Consider the following 20,473-nt stretch of genomic DNA (forward strand, 5'->3'; position numbering starts at 1 on the left):
GTGTGTGTGTGTGTGTCGTCTTGTTTGTTCTTCGTGAGGCTGAGCAGCTTAATGGTCATTGTTAAACTTCATTGCTTGCACTTGTAGGTGCGGGAGATGCTTACTGGTTAAGGAAGCAGACCTGGCTCTGGAAGGATTCACGTTTGAGTCCACCAGCTACCAAGTTACCACTGAGGTGCTCTGAGCATGACACTGTCCCCACACACTGCTCCCCTGGTGCTTAAAGCTGCCCACTGTTCACCGTGGTAATGGGTTGTCACAATGTCACAATGACAAGGAGTTCACTTTCCTTTCCTTCCTTTCCTTATAAAGATATTTGATGTTCTAAGAGCTGTTGTGGTTGTTGTGGTTTTTCATGTACTGTTCTCATGATCTATAAATAAAACACGTCTTCAGTGTGAGGCCTTTGTTGCATTCACGCGTCATAATTTTAATTGAATGTAGGTGCTGTTTAAAAAAAAAGTACAGCCTATTCTGGACAAATTATGCATCTGTGATGTTAGCATTCTCATAGCCATCCACTGTACTATTTAGGATCTGGAATCCTGCTGTAAGGAATTAGATTAGACAACCAGCTAATGCATCCAGGTGCATCCAACAACAAGACCTTCAGTTCTCAGGCTTTCCGTGGTTTTACAAGGTCCACTTGTCATAGGTCAATAACCCACTGAGAAAAATCTTAGGCCACCTCCAATGGCACACAAGCCTGCTGTTGAAACTGTTGATGATGTGTTTAGGGCCTATTGTATTTGAAAGGAATTAATCTACATTCACCTGAAGAACCATAGAATGGCTACACACCAGCTTTACTGTAATGTATGCTCTGTCTGAACAGTTAGAATAGGGGACTGAATGACTGAGAGCAACAGTTCGGTGCACAGTTTATTCCGAACAATTTGGAGTTTGCAGTGAACAGTGACAAAGGTTTCGAGAAACAAAGTGAGTGTCCAAGTGGCTGTGAGGAAATCCTGACAAGTTCTGGTGCATCAACTCTTCACCCTTCAACTCTTGGAAACGTACTGCTGGACAAATATCCACAAAACAAATACGGATTATTGAGAGAGAACAAACTCATGGGGAAATAAACCAAACGTGGTAATTCAACCTGGGCTGTAATGGCAACGCTCTGGTTCCATGGTGAAGCTGCGTTTAAATATCCCTGGTCACTGATGAGTCAATCAAACGTATGAGAGGTCCAAGAAACTCAGCACCTAAAAAAAGAAAGTGCAGGCTGATGCTCGCCCATGCACACACACATATCCAACAACAGAGAATATAGCCACTCTCTCCACTCTCACATGCCTCACATTCACTATGTGGAAGGAGAGAAAGTTCACAGTTCAAAAAAATGTATGGCAAAGCAGAAACATGACTGGAAAACATCACACAACAATCTTTTCAAACATTATTTATTTTTGAATCTAATATTAATATTTATGGTCCGAAATTGGTTTCAGTGTTTACTTCCCAGGATAAGTGACTCACCTTGTTAGGGGGTAATTTATAAGCTTGGAGTCAAACATCACACCCAGAAAATGTCTGTCTTTAGACACAGACTATCAGTTGTGTTTCCATTCTCCCAAGGGCATTAGGAGAGGATGCAACCGAAAAGGCAGGAAATTCACTTTGAAATGAGTTATTACTGGATGGGGATTATAAATCATTCCCTTTAAACTCAACGTACCCTCTTTTTGCACATGTGTACACACACACACACACACACAACTGCAGCCATTACTGCCTATACATTAAGAGGTATGTCATGTCTCCTTTTATTATTATTATTATTATTATTATGTATTTAATTGTGCAATATTTGGTCTGGTATACAACACATTTTTTTATTTATTTACATTTCTTTTATCATGGCTGGATAAACTCACCTCTATGATGTGCACATTTTTTTCTTTTAATTTTGATATTATTCATTTTAATAACTATTTTTTGTAATCAGTGACTATAGTTCCTTCTTTTTGGTTTCCACCATTGTTGTCATCATCACTATTCTAATCTCTGAATGTGTAATAATCAGCTCACCTCTCTGCTCTCCTTAAGAAAAGCCTGAGTTATGGGATCATTAGTAGGGTAAAGAAGAAGAGCAACAATGGCATTAGACTTGCTGTGGTTCAGTGGTTTCAGTTTGGACCATTTTTTTATTTTTTAAGGCCATTGCGGTAGTGTGATAATGTGGATATTTATTTGTAAAGTAGAGGAAGGGACAAGGAGTGCTGATTGAACGGGCTTCTACAGTAGCCCTGGTTAACAACTGAGACCCTCAGTGAGCCTTAGATGAGCTGGATGTGTTTAAACTGTACCACACCCAACGTCTATGTCAGGTTCACTGATGCAATACAAGGCTGTTACTGCATTCTCTGCCATTCATCAGGTTTGTTTTGATTGGATTCTTATTTACCTTATTGACTCTCATCAGTCAACACAGAGTAAACAGTACTCACTACTGTCACTGTAATTCCAATGAATATTCATGAACTTCGGAAAAGTAATCCAGTTAGATATGGTTTATATTATAAACCAATTTATTTGATCACTAATTGTCTTTAATTAGCTCTAATGGATTCTTCTCAATCTGATGACTGAAGATTAATGAAGTGACTTAGTCAAACGTGATGTGAATTTTAAGCGGGACTGCAACGCAATTAGTGCGAGCTGCGTATCATGTGGGATGTTTTTAGTGACTTAATGTGCTTCTAAATGTTGAAGCTTGTTACAACAAATTGCATGTAGTACATTACTGCTGCACGCACGCTATACTCTGTTTAATGTGTAAGTACCCGTGCCTTAAAGCCGGGGTCTCCAACTCAAATGGTCTAATAACCTCTGTAATGTCATTGAAGACGCCAGTGTTGGTCTAATAGAAGAAAAACAACAAAAGATATTCACATTTATTATACCAAACACTGAATAATAGAACAATTCAAATGTCAAGTACTTTTACTAGTCAGTAAGATGAGAATGGGAATTTAAATTATTTGGAACATCAGCAAACACTGCTTACCTAAACCCTGAGTAACTTTCCTATGTCTTTCAAATGTCCTTCGATTATTAATTGATAATTATTTTAATACTGACATTTTAGCCCGGGCCGCTTAGAAACAGCTATAAAGTTAGTGAAATTATTGAAAGTCTTCATAGCGTAACTATACTTGAGTTATACATCGGACTAATCTCCATTTGTTTCGTCACTGATCTGAAACAGAGGGAATGCTATAAAATCAGGCAATAGTGAGCACATAAGTTTGACTAAACTGGCTCACAGACTAAAGAGAGGCCATTAAATTTTATGGAATTAGGGCTATATATAGCCGTAATTACACAACACTGGCGAGATTTGGGCATAATTTCAAAACCGTCCAAACTGCTCCAATTAGGCCTCCTGCCGGGTGGTTGATATCCCCTTAATTAAAAGTGGGTGTTGTTTGTTAGTAGTCTTGATGCAGCTTTGTAAACGTGCGATGTGTTGTGGAGGCGTGACTCACTGTGGTCTTTTCACACGGAAGGGTGGAAACAGAACATACTTTATAAATTATGCAAGATGGGAAAGAAAATACACGTGTGCTAATACTAAAAGACACAGACCCTCAACGCTGGACGGGTTATCAGTACACAACACACAGCCACCACAGTCTGATATAATGTAATGCAGCTCACACACATACTGTAGACCCTTAATGGTACACACTGCAGAGCTCCTAATGAGTCACACACAGATCTGTTGCAATGAGCACCTTTTTATTTTTCCGGGAATGAAAGATTCTGGCTTTGGACTCACGCAGCAACAAATTAGATTTTATTGCAGAAAGTGAGATCACGAGACTTTGGAAAATTCAACTGTGGGAGTCTTGTGTTTAAGCGGCAGACGGGGATGTGGGATTAATGTCATGATCATGCGCACTGTTTAATGGAATGAATGAATAAATAAGAACATGGAATTAAAAATTAAAGCAATTATTTATATTCTTATGGTTGGACTTGGTTTCCTGGCTTAGTGTCTGTGTGCATTTATGATTCAATTCAGTTCAATAGGTTTATTTACTTTCTGTAAAAACAGCATTGTCGCAAACATTTATTTCATCTGTGAATTTCTCATTATGAGTTTAGACCAGTTTGGTTTGGAAATGTAATACATGCTGCAGATGAATTTATCATTTCTTTTAGGTTGTACATTATTGTTATTATCAAGTTGTCAACGAGAAAAAGCATGGCATGGATGATATGAGTCTTTTAGGCATTGGTGAAGCCAGGACTTAAATGCAGCATTATAGAGAGACATTTACCAGGTGCACTCTGTGGAACATAGGAACAAGAAAACATCACAATAAAAATCAACCAAAAATGGACAGAGTGAGGGAGAGAGGTGTATATACCCTGATGACAGAGACACAATGATACTGATTAACTGAGGAAAGGAGAGGGACAGATATCACACTCTCTCAGTTCTACAGTTTTTCTGTTGTAATACCAGGTTCTGCAAGACTTAATTAATATAAAAGTGCTGACTGCATTTAAATTTCTCCAAATAAAACTATTTCTTCATGTCAGCTGCTGGAATACAAATTTATTTTGATCTAAAAATACTTACATGTAAAATATTTCCTTGTTGTTATACAAATTGCCACTAAAAATGAAATTGAATTGTAATTCTATTGTATTGAAGTAGTTCCCAAAGTGAATCGCAGGCCCCGTTGGGTCACACAAAGTTTCTGTAGGTGGTCAATTTTATTTTATTTTAATTTTTTTTTTATTTAATATTGGCACAAATATTTTACAATAGTATTTCCCTTTTTCTGTGCAGGTGTGCAGGGGGCATGGAAATAGCTCTATCTATAAAAAGAGTTGATGTTGCAAAAAGGTTTAGGAAAAACTATTCCATTCTATCTGTTGTATCCCATGGAGCAGTGTGACAAGGATGTATAGTTTCTGTTGTCCAACACAAAGATAATATATTTTTAATTATTGATTTAATTATTGATTGTGTATTAGACAGTTATTTCCTAACTTGCTTTTTTTTCTTAAATACAGCTTTATGTCACAGGTTTGAATCCAGGAGCATTTGTTTTTTAGAGTTAAATATTAATAATAAGAAAAATATTATAATTAGCTGTGTATAAATATTTATTAATATAAATTATAGTAGTAATAAATTAAATTATCTTTATTTAAAACAGACAGATCCTGCTCCATATTGATGTAAAATGGAAAGCTTCTTCTAAACTAAAAAAAAAAAAGAAACAAGAAACAAGGCCCATTACTTATTTTAAAAGATGGATGACAGATTTTCAGCACAGAGGCTGATTTAAAATTGTTGAGAGAGGAATAAAAAAGCACTATCTAATTTCCTGCCAATCTTTAATATATCTCACATTTTTTAAACCTCGAATTGATTAGAAGGAACAGTTACAAACCACTGGGGTACAATCCTCAGGAAGGGCCTCTCTACACAGGAAGAGTCATGACAGACATAAATAGCCTAAATTTACATTTGAGTTTAAAAAAGGAAGAAAAAAAAATGGTTTCACCAATTCCACTGTGTAATTACATTCTTCAACTTAATGGCTGCAATAAAACATGACTTAGGACACATATGAAGGATGAAAGGAAAAAAAATACAATACTATTATAGTTTCTGCTCGCAGCTCATAGATCATTAAACCCAGACATGTCAGGAATCGGAGGCTGTTTCCTCTAATGGATACTTGTCGAGGAAGTGAGCAACTGTGGTGGCTTGGCAGCAACACACCAACGCAACAAAATCTGGTCACATCCATATCCAGAACTGCGTGCACCAGCCCTGATCTTCCTTCCAGATGTAGAACCATATTGCAGAAAACAAGACCAGATAAGGGTCAGGGTGGTGGGCGTGGGCCTCGGGGCCGGGCGGGGGGGGGGGCATCTCACCAATCATTTTCAGACTTGAAGCAACTGCTGGGGTCAGAGGAGCATCTTATTATTTGTGATGCAAAACAGCTGAAGACCCACCAACTCCTCACCTGCACTGCCGACGTGGGAAAGGAGCAACTGAGACTTGGGAATGTAGTCAGTCAGTGACGACACCATCGTCAATAGAGACCAGTGACTGCTATAGTGAAAAACATAGCAGTTTGTTTGTTTTGTATACAGATAACTTTACACATTTTAATTAATTTTAAATAATTTTTCACAAAAGTAAATTACTACTACTATGAGACTATTATTAACATTATTAGTAATATTCCTACATTATAATGATTAATAATAATTATACAAATAATAGTCCTACTACTACTAAAAATAATAATAATAGTGTTTACTTGTTGTATTATTATTATTATTATTATTGCTGTTTTTTATTTCAATTATTATTTTATTTAAATGATATACAGTATATTCAATCATAACTTGAATAAAGTAAGTAGAGATTTGAACAACAACAACACACATGCAGTCTGTCTGCCTGGTGTAAATGTATTTTTTGACTTTTTTACTGTTTTATTTTTTAAAAATGTTTTATTACTATCGAGATTAATACAATTTTTTCCTTCACCAATCAGCAGCACTGGACTCCATGCATATCAGCCAATTATTGACAAGGTAACTATAACACTAAATTTCTATTTTGACAAATCAATAATAGAATATAATATTTTATTTATTAATTTATTTTTATTAAGAATCGTAAGTCAAGGTTTGTCAAAAATAAAGTGTTTAAAATTTCATAATGTATTTTTTTATCTATCAAAGGCTGTCACTTTACTTGATATTAATTTGCAAAAAAAAAAAAAAAATTGAAATCAGTCTTTGCAGAATCCACAGAATTGTCCTAGAACCTTGTGCTTATTCATCAAACTCAGATCGTTACGTGTTTCTGTGGTAGTGAGGGTAAATACTGTAGTATCAAATTAATTAAAAAGTTTCCGCCTCGTTGGAAGCCCCCTTTGGTTAAACACCCGGGCTATGTGAACTCCATGGACGTCAGTTCCACAGTAGGTTATGTGGTATGTTTGTGCAGCCCCCTCTTATCTCCTTTTCAAAATGAAAAATAAAGAAGAAGCGGTTCTCAGATCCAGAGTAATCCTGCAGCCTGTCCTCTCTGATACTTATCAGCGCTGGAAACATGTTTTCAGTTATTGCAGACCAGGAAGAGGTGCATGGTAGGGAGAAGGCAGGGGCGCCGTCGCTCCACATGAATAACAGAGAAACATGATCTAAACGCTTATTAATTTTCTGGGGGAAGTAACAGGAGGGACCGAATACTCCTCCAGCCTCCATGTTTGTTCATACATGAAGGTTTCACTCTATCAAGGGGAAGAGTCGTCCTGGTGCAGATCCTGGCAAAGTCTTACTGAAGTTTTTTAACACTAAACACTAAAATATTTAAAAAAAAATATATATATAAAAAGTTATGGTGTCATGCTGATGTTTTAGTTTAAATAATAGTTTTAATGACAATATGTAACTGTTAACCAAAATAATTAGGGCTATAAATAATTTTAAATTTAAATCTGATTAATTAGCTGGGTAGCTTTAGATTAATCACGATTAATCAAAATCGTAGTTTATCATGATTAATCGAGGTTAATTGTCATTCATAAAAATTTAAAAAAAAATGAAAATAAAAATGCATATATATATATATATATATTATTTATATAAGTAAATATATTTGAAACAGACCATACAAACATCACTGCCAATTTTTTTTACATTTTACACTTTTTAAAAACTCTTTATTTAAAACTCAAATGAAATGATTTACTGGAACTTATTTATTGGTAATTTAAAAAAGGCAGAGACGGTCTTATTTATAAACAGACGTCTGCATCGCCGTACTGCAATTAATTTAGGAGAAAGTCAAAGTAAATATCAATAAAGTTCCATGTAAATACAAACAAACCTTTTTGAAAGTGTCTACTGACTCTTCTGAAAGTGGAGTTGGTTGTTGCCACCATGTGTGGCATCTGCTTCGGTTTTATGAGATGTGGAATGTTCGTTTAGTTCATGGGGGGGGTGCAGGGAAAGGGACCAATAGGGAGGTCCAGGGTAACGCAGTACAACACCCTCCAGCCTCTGGGGGGAGACAACATGTGTTGTAACCTTTCTCATTGCCATGGATGCAAACAGAAGCAAAAAAAAAAAAAAATATCCAACAATCATTCACATCCGCCCTTCTTAGATAGATTCTGATGTCAAAGGAGGCATGACTCCTAACTCAATCCATCCACCCTGGAACAACGTGGGGTCCATGTGAGTGTGAGGTCAGCGCCACAGGCTGCCATCCTGCCACCTCAAATGACAATAGATGATACTAATAGCAAGAAGAGCCATAAAGCTTTATCAGATTAGAGACACAATGAAACCATGACATATTACCCTGGGCTAAACACCACAATGGGAAAAGTCACTGATAGCGTTCTGCAGCAGTTTTACTGCTGTTTTATTGCTGGCTCGTGTTTATTTTTCACCCACGCTTTCTGGACCTCGGCACAATTCTGTGTATTTTGTGTTTATTTCTCCCCTTGCCTGTATGTTTCCCTCATTTGTATGATTACATTACAACCAACATGCTTACACACACTGTTTTCCTGCTTGTGTGTTTCTGTGTGTGTGTGTCTGTGTGTGTGTGTGTGTGTGTGAGACCCTCCATCCCAGGAAGCCTACAGTAAATGGCATCCTCTCCTGTGTTCATGTGTGTCTGATAAAAATCTTCCTGGTCTCTCTCCATTCGTTGGCAGCCACTAACCAACTCCAGCCCTGCCTTCAGCTGCCTCCCATTTTATCATGGCAGGCCATAATCAAAGCCAGGTCTCCTCGGACACACACACACACACATACACACACAGACAGACACACGCATGCAGAAAAACAAAGGGTGCAATCGCTGACATATCTTTCGAACCCTCTTAAAATGGTTTCGATTGTCTTTGTGAGCTTCAGAAAACAGTACTAGAACTCTACTGTGGCCAATAAAATGTTTAGCCAACAGGAACATTTATTAATGTTTGTAAAAATGTAATGGAAAAATAAGCGAACGTTGGGATTTTATCTTTTAAAACTATGCAGTTGCTGCATTTTTTTTTTTAGTTCTGTAGAGCGACCCACGGGGGAACTGTTAAATTGAGGATGCTTGTTTCATCATGCACTGTATGTGTGTGTGTTTTAAACCAGGAGTCTGCTCAAGGTTTCTGTGTCATTTCCAAGGCTCCTCACTACAGTACACGTCATATATTACAATATAACTCCAGAAATGACTGCAGCGTGTTTGGGGAGGGGATCAAGTGAATAAACAATGTGTTTACTGTTTGTAATAATTGACGGAGGGTGTTTCAGCACATCAACATCCCGCTGCTTATGATTAGACCAAAGCTAAATGAACATATCAAGCTCCTCTAATGTTTACACAGGCTTAGGATGTGTAAATTTGAATCAAATCAATTCCTGCAGATACACCACCCAACCCCCAATACTCCGCCCGTGTCCCCTCTCTGCCTCCCCTCCACCCACCCACCCAGCCAGCCATCCATCCATCCATCAGACACATGTGGACTCCTGACTCTATGTGCTTCCTGCTCTGTGGAATAAGTTCTGCCTATTAGAACACACTGAGCCGTGAGGCCGCCGGGGTCGACCTCTCTCCCGATGGTAGATTCTGGGGCTCCAGAAAAGAATGGGGCAGGCAACCGATTTTTATCTGCCCTTCTGGAGGTCACCTGGATTAGTCACACACTTCTTTACGCATGTGCAAATACACACATACACACACAGCAAAGATGTGTATTTATGTGTGTGTGCATGAGGGAAATGAGGGTGGGAGGGTGTGTGTGGGGGGCTATTTCTGTCATGAAATACAGAAAAAATCAACGGGGCAGATGCTTTGTCATCGCTAACCATTATGTTTGCTTTAAATTGGCTGCATTTAATTTGGCAGCGCTCTACGTCGCAGCTCTGCCAATGAGGCATAATTGAGTGAAATTGAATAGAGTGCGAGTGATTATAGAGAGAACGCCTAATGTAGTTCTCACATTTTGTAGACTGTAATTTTCAACAGACGTGTCGTGCCTCAGCTGTGCAGCCCTGTGAACCCTTTCTGACATGCAGGTTCAAATCCCCTTTTGCCGTTTGATTTGGTTTAAAGGAGAATGCATTTTCATCGTGGATTTAATACCAGGCACATTCATTTTGCTCTGTATCACTGGCTGTTCTCTATTGTAAATGTTTTCTTTTGCTAACACAGCGTGAGTTAGAAATCCTGGTGGGCACATTAAAATGACAATCTTAAAGTTGGAAATAAAGTGTTGTTGCCTTTAAATATTTATGTCTCTATAAAGACGTTTAGCGGGTGGGGGTGTGATTCTTGAGACATAGTTCAGCGTTAGTCTTTAAATTCACCGGCACAGTAGATGACAACAGAGAAATCTGCACTGTCCAAAAATATTAAGATGTGATAGAGAATATGTCTATTATTATATGTATTTCTATGAAAAAGGTTCACATTTAAATGTAACTTTTCATTAAATATTAATGATTAAATAAACATATGTATGTAGGGGAGTGTTGGATTATATGCTGTATTTATCCTCACTAGCAGAATCGTTGACAATTGAACAAACTGCACTATCCAAACACATTAAAATATATGATGGAGAATGAATGTCATAAAATAAACAGCCTCATGCAGGGAAAATAAATGTAGTAATATATTTTCAACATATGAGGCTGTCAAAGTTTTCACAAGGAGCAAACGAATTTACAAATCTACAACACAACAATGTACTTTTTTTAAACATTTTGGTGCAAAACTTCAAAAAAGAAAAATCGCAATACTTGTGACATTTAGAGCACCAACACTTTTCCGTGAGCATTAAAAGGCACCAAGGAGGACAAATTCCATTCCATTTGATTATTGCCTTATTTATTTATTACATTTATTTATACGAGCGCTATTAAAGAGATTTGCCTTGTATTTTATATTATTTATTTATTTGTTTGTGCCTCGCATAAATCTGACTTTGTATGCAAATGCATTTGAATGTAAACTTCTTAAAAACTGCTCCATAGGAATGTGATTTATTGACAGTTAAAGCGGTATATATTATCATTGATTGGGATGATTGATTGAAACAGTCATGCATCATCACAGTAATACTGCAACACTAATGTGTATGGGTGTATATTTCTTACAATACCCATACGCATAGCACACATTTTGTGTCTGCACATTTTTGAGAACCAATATGTGGGGCAGGGGTCAGAGAGCTGCAGTTGTTTGTCTGAGCTTGGACTTTATTGGTCGCTTTTTCACACCATTAATCCTTAGCTTTTTTTGTTTCCTCTGAGATCCTGTTGGCAACAATTCGGTACTTAACGTGTTTTGCAAGAACATTTTTGTGGTAGTTCTTTGGCAAACCACAAGGTGTAAGTGAGTTATTTATCTTTTTTTTTTCCAATCAAAGTAAACAAGGTCATGAATTATATCCTGAAATAGGTCCTGTGATAAACTGGAATAGTTTCTGCAGGACCCAGAGTCTAATACTGCTTCCTGGAGGAATGTATGTAGTAATTATATAAAGAAACTGTCTATTTTGCTTCTTTAGACGGAGTACTCTCATGCACACAGGAAAGGATGAATTTTACATTACTGGCAGGGGAAACATTGGCCTGGTTGAATGAGCAGGAAGTGTGTAGTTACGTATGTAATGATAAAACAGAGCCGATCCTGATCCTGATCGATCGGAAAAAAAAGCTGTTGTAATGGCTTGGTGCAACAGATTGAAAACCAGTTTTAACATTCAGCTTTACGTCTGCATTTCAAATTGCCTTATCGCTTCCAAACTTTTCGTCATGGTAGATCAATATAACTTTATTCCAATCACAGAGGAAATATGATTGGAAGAAATTTGCAAAGGAAAGGACAGTAAAAATATTCCATACAGGAAAGTACTTCCAGGAATGGCATTTGGATCAAATAGGTAGTTCTCACTGAGTCAGCTAATATATGAATCCATATTATAGAATTTAAGGGTAAATAATAAATCCTGATTCTGAACATCTTGCTCTTGGCCTCACCTCAATAATATCATTGGAAAGAAAAACAACTTAGTGTGAAGTTATCCTGACTAGTGGGTTTCCATGAAGCAGACGCCCGCTGTGTATATTAACATTGAGAATATTTATGATGTGAACGTTTCATCTGTGGAAAATGACTAAAGTGTTTGTTTTTCTCTTTTACTTAACGTTAGAGAGTTAGGTTAGGTAGTTAAATTTAAAGGCCTGTATTTGTTTGGTACAGTATTTATTAGCACACACAGGGAGTAGCATTTATGCAAAACTTTAAGTTTGATGAGATTAAATTAAAAAAAAAACAAAAACAAAGGATTGAGCCTTTCCACACCTCTTACATTGCCCTCTGCTGGGCAATTGGTTTCTGTGCCTTTACCGTTAAACATCAATGAGTCACTGTTTGATCTACCCTTGGTGGACCAGCACTATAGTTTGAATAAAGCAAATGAATGGATCCTCACACAGATAGGCGTGGTAGTATGGTTCCAGGACAAGGGGCCTGGATATTTTTAATACAGTGACTGGAAATGCTTGTTTTGAGATTTTGGTTAATGTGAAAGGGATAAAATTGGGCATGGCAGGATCCTGGCCTGCTAGCCTCCAGTTTGATATCTTCTAATCCCCTAATCCAGTGCTGTGTTGTGTCAGTAAAAGAAGGCACCATTGTTAAAAAAGAGAGAAAAAAAAAAAAGATGACTCCTAAAATAAGAGGGAAAAGGTGAAGAAAAGCTAATTAAAAAAATCTATTTAGTTATGACTCAGAGAGTGGACAGACACTGCAGAAATGCAGAAAAGTGCACAAATACCCATGACAACCTTAATTTTCCGTAATGTGTCACCTTTTAATAAACACCATATTGTCTCGCCTGTACAGTAAAAGAAGGTCAAAGTACAGAATGACACAGGAGGACGGAAGAGCATTAACGGACCTTAAAAGTGTATATTTAGGAGTGCGAGACAGGATACAGTCTGGCACTTATGTTCACAGCATCATAGCAGGGTGCCTATTTAATAACACATGACAGCGAAAGCACGTTAGGCTCTAGGGATGCTGAGGACAATAGGTGGAAAAGTATGCATGTAAAAATATACAGCCATGTCCGGCTGGTGTTTCTCGGTTTAAATTGTTTACTAAAAGTTCATTTCCATTTCAATCATTTCATAAAAGAGGCCAGCTGCCGACGGTTGAGAACAAAGTGTGGGTTACTGTAGCGGTGGAGAGATAACAGATGAAGAACAACATAATATAAGCATTTATAATTACCGACCTGTGGTGTTTATCGCGGCCCATTGTCCGGAGTCTGTGCAGCCATGTGTTTCATGGTATGTCAGCTGGTGTTTACTCCACTTTCTTGCTTTTTAAATATTCAATTTTATTCGGCTGTAAACAGAATCACCCTTGTTTGGGTTTCAAGACAGTGTGATTTTTGTGTATACACTGCTCTCCCTTGTATAGTCTGGCTTGTGTTACAGGTAGAGTCTAGTGCAGCTCTCCCTTATGACCCCATTTCTTCCTGATAAACTTCTTTTGTTGTCCAAGCTGATATCAGTCTTTATCTCGTCTTCTACGAGTTAGTAACGCAGATGTATTAGTTGGAGAGCGTGGATTACGTGATTGTATCTTTTCACTGTGAACCTTTTTTTGCATCGTGGGGGGAGCTAGAGTCAGACCCAGCAGTCGTCGAGTGAGAGCAGGGTGAAGCCCAGTTCATTAGGCTACATAGAGGGATATACAACCAGTCACTATCACTTTTGTACCAAAGGTCAGTTTAGACCAGTGGTTCTTAACCTTGTTAGAGGGACTGAACCCCACCAGTTTCATATGAGCATTCACTGAACCCTTTGGTGTTGGCCAAGCGGGGTGGGGGGGTGGGAGGGGGGTGTCATGGCAAATCATATGAGTCTGGTGTGTGTCTTGTCCTCCGCCGAACCCCTGAGATTGCCTTACCGAACACCTGAGGGTCGATCGAACACAGGTTAAGAACCACTGGTTTAGAGTGTCCAAGACCCCTGGGAATTGAACCAGTGATGGCCTCGATGTGTGGCAGGAGCACAGACCCCTCTACTACCATGTGGCCTGAGAATGATTTTTTTTTTTTAAATCTAAAATATGTTGTATTCTCCATTAATGCAGAGTGACTGTCTAATCTACTAAATCTGTTTGGAAAAATAAATGAAAATACATTTTCCTCTCTGGAAAATCAACTTAGTTGAAAATATTCCTCTGCCCGGCCACAATATCTGGAATACATCTCAATCACAAGAACATTCCATCTATTCTGTTCCGTCTGCTTTGATTCAGCCTCCTTTTTTTCCGTTTTTTTTCCTGTTTTGCCTCCTGCAGACTTGGGCCTAAGTACACACTAAATGCAGGAGACTGAAACACATGTCCTTCTCTGAGCTCCTCACTGAGGTGATGAAACAACTTTGGCATAAATCTCCATTTTTAGTGCGTAACCAGGAACAATTTACTGCACCCGTACTTTGATCAACGTCCTAATCTGTGATTGAACTGTCTTCTCGGAGAGGGCAGTTCATGCCATGTCTGTGCTTCAACAATGAGCATGTGAGCCCTGAAGAGTTCTCCGACTGGTGACTAGATAATCGATGCCATTTGTTGATGTTCGTGCTTCTCAGGCTTATTATTTAAAAAAAACATTAACCCTATGAAGACATCGAAGTAAATATCACATCAGGTTAGATCGGTGCAGGGAACAGAAGGTTCTGAGTTCAATACTGCCTACTTCCCGAAGCCCAGGTTGTGTTGCAGCTGGAAGAGACTTAGGACTTAATGTTGAAGTCATACAATTATTTTCATTTTTTTTTTCGTTGTTTAATTTTGGTAAAATTTAAACAAGAAAAAAAAAAGGTTGAAAGTTGTTTCTTTTTTCCTGAACAAGCCTCGATTTAAAAACAGAACAGGACACGTCAGCTAGTTTTTGTCAGTGGTGGTTCTTGAATTCAGCTCGTCTGTTATGTTGCATAGTTTTCACCACTGTGGTCAACTCTGAGGTGCGATTGTACCCAAAATTACCCTTAAGTATGTCACATAAACACAGTTCAAAGTGGGGCTACATTTGCACAGCTTTGGTTTTGTGTGAAAAGAGAAGAAAAAAAAACAACATACATACACGCTTCGGCAAATATGCATGAAATTGGATAAATAATTTAATTTCTCAGTTGATCTAGGGGATTTTAATACATATACATACCAGTAAATATTTGCATGTACCACTTGGTAGTATTTTGGACAACAATAACAGCATTATTTTAGCATGTGGTCTAAGTCAATGTGACTAGTGTTCCCCGTATAAAGAGTGTTTTTACTTTAAATCGCTGTTTCTAGTGCATGATTTCTCCACTTTATAAGCTTGTCCCACTCCCTTAAATCCCCCTGCCCCCTTTTTAACTTTTGATATTACTTAGAGAGTACTGGGAACTGAGTGCCATTAAAAACAAAAATCTTCAGATGTTTTGTTGTTGTTGTGAATAGAGTAACACACCAGTTAGCAGTTAGCTCCTCAGATAATCCCTGAGGCTGCTAGAAACCTAGCTCCTTGTAACAGAATAGAGATCATAATAAGTAAACACACAGAGTAACAAACAAAAAACAAAAGACAACCATCAGTGATCTTCAGTAAATCCTTCTTAAATTGTAATCATATTCTGGTTACATTCATACTGATGTATTTTGGTTTTTAAAAATTCCCTTTTTACAATTCCCTTTTTACAATTCCCTTTTTACAAAAGCTACATGACTAATTTTTTCAGTTAAAGCACAGTTTTTGACTCCTACCGTATTTATATACACTATAAAGTACAAACAACAGGCTTTAAATAATACCTCTAAATGTACTCTTCATCGCATTACTTTTGTGTTGGTGTTTTCTCCATAAAACAAGTCATGTTTTTTTGGAAAGTCTAAGTCTGGAGATTTCCCAAAGGTCTCAAATTTTCCAGTTCATATGAAAACATGACAACTAATGTTTTAAGTACACAATGGAGCAAGTAACATTGTGTCAAGTCTCTGAAGTGTGTGTACCTATCCAGGTTTCCTATTTTCATGTTTGTACATATTTAAATGTATGAAAATGGGGGGACACTCTAGAGGTCGTGAACCCACTGTTGAAAACCACTAGCAAAATACACAAGCAATGCAGCCATTCTGTTCTGTTGTTACCAAGAAAAGATCCCCAGCAGTGTAACAAAAAATACATTTTTTTTAAATTATATATATATTTTTTCTAAATTTATATATATATTTTTTTCTTGCTCCAGACTCTTTTTATTCACTCAGATGCCTGGGGTTTTCTGGCAGGACTCTTGTGGCAGTTACAAGGTTAGAGACAAAAATTGATCAGACTGTAGCTGCCAGAGGCTGGTGGCCACAGACTGACCAGAGTGCAGTGTCAACATATGTGGAGATTTTTTTCTTTTGTTTGTTTCCTACACTCTTTTAACATTTAAACTTGACATTGCAGCAACAACTGTGTCACTTGTTAGTGTTTCTGTTCGTAAATCTCAAAATTAATGACTGTTTAATTTTTTTATGTTTTATCCAAATCTCATATTAAGGCTTAGGGTGTTAGTACTAGGGATGGTTTGATCTGATACTCAGGATCCAGTATGGGTTCAACATTGGTTAAAAAAAAAAAACAAAAAACAAAAACAAAACAACTATAGCAATCAACCAATCAGCCACCTAAGCCCAAATGCTTGACCTAATTTTGCAAGACACGCCATAAACCAGCCATTGGCAAACTACAGCCCGGGGGCCGGCTGCAGCCCGTTTGTCTTTGAAATCCAGCCTGCCAAATTTGTTCAAATTATTTTATTTATTTCAAGTATCTTCTACCTTTTCCCTGCAATGCCCTCATTTCTCCAATAGATGGCGTATAAAAAGTTAATAGAATTTTGGGTTTTTATGATTGACTTTTACATGTGAATTTGACATGATATTTACATGATTTTCTGACGATTTACTGATAGAAATAATTAAGACTTTTGACTTTTGAAAATGCTTCATTATGGGGTTTTTTTTTTTATAAAACCATCTGGACAATTTCCTATTCGGGCAGTGGTGGATTAGTCGTTAAGGAAGCGGACTTGGATCTGGAAGGCTTCAGGTTCTAGTCCAGCAGCTGCCAAGTTACCACTGAGGGGCTCTGAGCATGACACCGTCCCCACTCACTGCTCCCCTTAAAGCTGCCCACTGTTCACTTTGGTGATGGGTTAAAAGCAGAGGTCACATTTGGTTGTGTGCAGTGGTGAGCTGTGTCACAGTGACAAGGAGTTCACTTTCTTTGCCTTTCCTATTGTGAGATATAAGTGCATAAAGTAGATAATAATAAAAAAAAATGTAGGTTATGATGTTAGATTGCAGCCTAATGTCCCATAATGCCCAGTGCTGTACAGTGTACCTCCCCACAGGTTTGGTAGGTTCAGTTGTAGGAGTGGAAGATCAGTGGACGTTTCCTCATTCATTTTGACCCAACAGATTTTTACTGCTACCAGGGGATTTTAAAGCTTCTGGTCTCAAGATCACTTCCTGATGTAACCATAAGGCTCAAGCTGTCGTGATTCATTCCCCTGACACCTCCCTGATAGAGACTTCACTTACACAGTCTGTTGGCAATTAGATTTACTTTAATGCACTCAGTGGAAAGTCATCAAGAAAGTGTTTAATATCTATAATCAGCACTTGTCTGAATGAATTGGCAATGAGTCATTCATCTGTCTGAATATCAGGAAGCTCACATGAATGATATGTGATCCATCATACATTTTTTAGGGGTTGCAATGCTGAGATAGTCGCTGATGGTGAAATTGGATAATTGTTGGATGAACGATTTTCATGTCCTATTTACTTTTAAACAAATAAAACTACGCTTTACAAATAGATAATTTTTCGACACTCCAACAACAAAGAGCGTTGTTGAAGGGCATACACAGTCTTGTGCAAACACGAGCAGCCCTTTGGGATGGACTGTACACTAAGGATCTCCAATCTGTGGACTGGTCTATTAGTATTGACCCTGAGAGTGGGAAACAAGACCCATCATACAGAATATTGATGCCAGTGAAGCAGTGTAGGGCTTGACTTGTGCTGCACATGCGTTCCCATTGATTGTTTATTACAGTTGCACACTCTGAAAAAGGCTTCATCCATCACCCTCCAGTAATGAGTTTTTACATGGAGACTCAATTTAAGGTCCAGGCCTCTTAGATGGACTGTGTCAGAAAAGGATGTAGATTGAGCATCAATGCATGGCTTATTATGTGGGCCACTTCTGGACTGCGAGGGAAATAAGGCTGATGCTGAACAGAAGATGAAAAACAGAGGTTGAGGGTTTAGACTGTGTGGTGGTCATTGTTTTTCTGCAGCCGGGGAACCCAGCCTCAGGCTACTGTCTCCCCTGCTCCACTCTATGTGGCACACACGGGATCAATGATACCGCTTCATCACACCATGGCAAAGACTAATGTGCTTCTGTGGAAATGCAGACAGGGATCCTGGGGTGAGCTATGCATGTACACTAATGAGCTGTGCTGCCGCATGTTGTCCTGCTGATTACCATCTCTTCTGGACATTGATCCCAGCAGGGTTACAGCAGGAAGAGGATGGGGACCAACACAGCATGGAACACCACCTGGGCATCACAACAGGAAGTTCTTATTTAGAGATGCTTTCTAAAGATGGGGAGGAGGTTCCTGAGGAACTCAATGTGAATTCTATCAGCATACATATAACTGTTTTATTGTTGGATAAAAAGGAATTCAGGCCACAATATGGAAATGAAACACATCTGTTTTTCTCTGTTAAAGTTTTTGGCTACTCTTTGTAAGTGCAAGGCCAAAGATGGGTTGTTTCCTGACAGCTAATGATTACAAAGTCAAGTCTGCCCGTTTCCCCTCAGGTCAAACTGCACAGCATATGCCCCAGCTTTGCTGCTATAACCAAAGACTGTAGCTATAACCAAAAGGTTGCCTAGAAAAAAACAAACAAAAAAAACATATGGCCCTCGTGAACTGAGATCAGTGACTTCTTACATTTTTTCATATAGATTTTATTTGTTATTTTGTTTGTTTTGTCAACACATTGCAATACTTTGGAGAAATATTCCAGGAAATATAGAGAGCTGTCAAAAAATAATGCATTATTGCAAGAATCCAGTTGTGGAATTAATCAAGTGAAATGTTTGATGGTATATCTGTTAAATCCACCGTCTATCACTTTAAAGTTCATCCAATATGCAGTTGATAGACATTTAGTAATTTGCATTCCCACTGTTTTGTTTCACCAAAGCACCTCAAGCTCAAATAACCATCTCAACTACCAGCAACTATTAGTGAAGGGCTTCAACTTCCAAAATGTTCAGTAAGGACTAAAATCCACTCACTCATTTTCAGGAATAATTTAACATTGTTCCCTATAAATGAGTTCCTCATTTGGAACACAGATAAAAACAGGTGTGAAACACAGACATCTGCCTGATGTTATTTTTTTTTCTTCCAGCATTAAACAAAAAAGAAAAAAGAAAGAAAAAATCATTATATTTAGCAATGCTGTATTTACTCCAACAAACACCATAAATTGTGATAATTTACATTACTGATTTATTACCATAGGTCCACTGCAACACTATTAATTTCACTGTCGGTGTGTGATTTGTTAATCAGTCAAACGAGCAATTTCTTAAAACCAATTCATTATGTCAAAGTTAAGTTCCGGATTGGGTTTAAACAATAATACAGCAAGATTGTTTTTTATATGATTTGGAGCAAAACATTCTTTAAAACATCTTGAATCAACGTCTGGTTTTGAAGAAAACCACAGTTGTTCTGAAATCGTAGATGACGTGTTGTAATTTACAAATGTAGTAAATAAACATCCAGCACTGATCAATAGCTTCACAAGTGACAAACAGCATAGTTGTTATTGATGAGTATCTTCTTCCTAGCCTTTAGCTCTGAGCAAATCGTTGAAAATAGGTTTGCTTTAATCAGATAGTGTGGTTTTATGTATCATTGTACGAACTTGACTTCAGGACATTAGAATGTTTTGTTAATTGTATCTTGTGTGATTATCGAGTGGTTTCTCAAAGATTAACGTCTGAGCCCCTCTGTGGTCTGACGGTTGAAAACACAAACTCTTCAGTTAGGTGATTGCATGTTAGAAATATATTATTAAAAAAAGCCCATTCTGACTCAGTTTTCTGGTTACATTTCTTATGCATGGACTTTCTGTTTGTTATTTTCTTTCTGTCTTCAAGTCAATTTGGAGAGCCTTGAGTAAAGAAGATATTTTGCTTTGTGCTGGGAACATCAATACAACATGCGTAGCAGGAAAGAAGAGTTGCTAAATCAAATAAGCTTTGCATTTTGCACTGCCGAGACACAACAGCCCTGTTGTACACAC

Source organism: Cynoglossus semilaevis, chromosome Z (assembly GCF_000523025.1).
Source record: "Cynoglossus semilaevis isolate Cse_v1.0 chromosome Z, Cse_v1.0, whole genome shotgun sequence".
NCBI classification, from domain to species: domain Eukaryota; kingdom Metazoa; phylum Chordata; class Actinopteri; order Pleuronectiformes; family Cynoglossidae; genus Cynoglossus; species Cynoglossus semilaevis.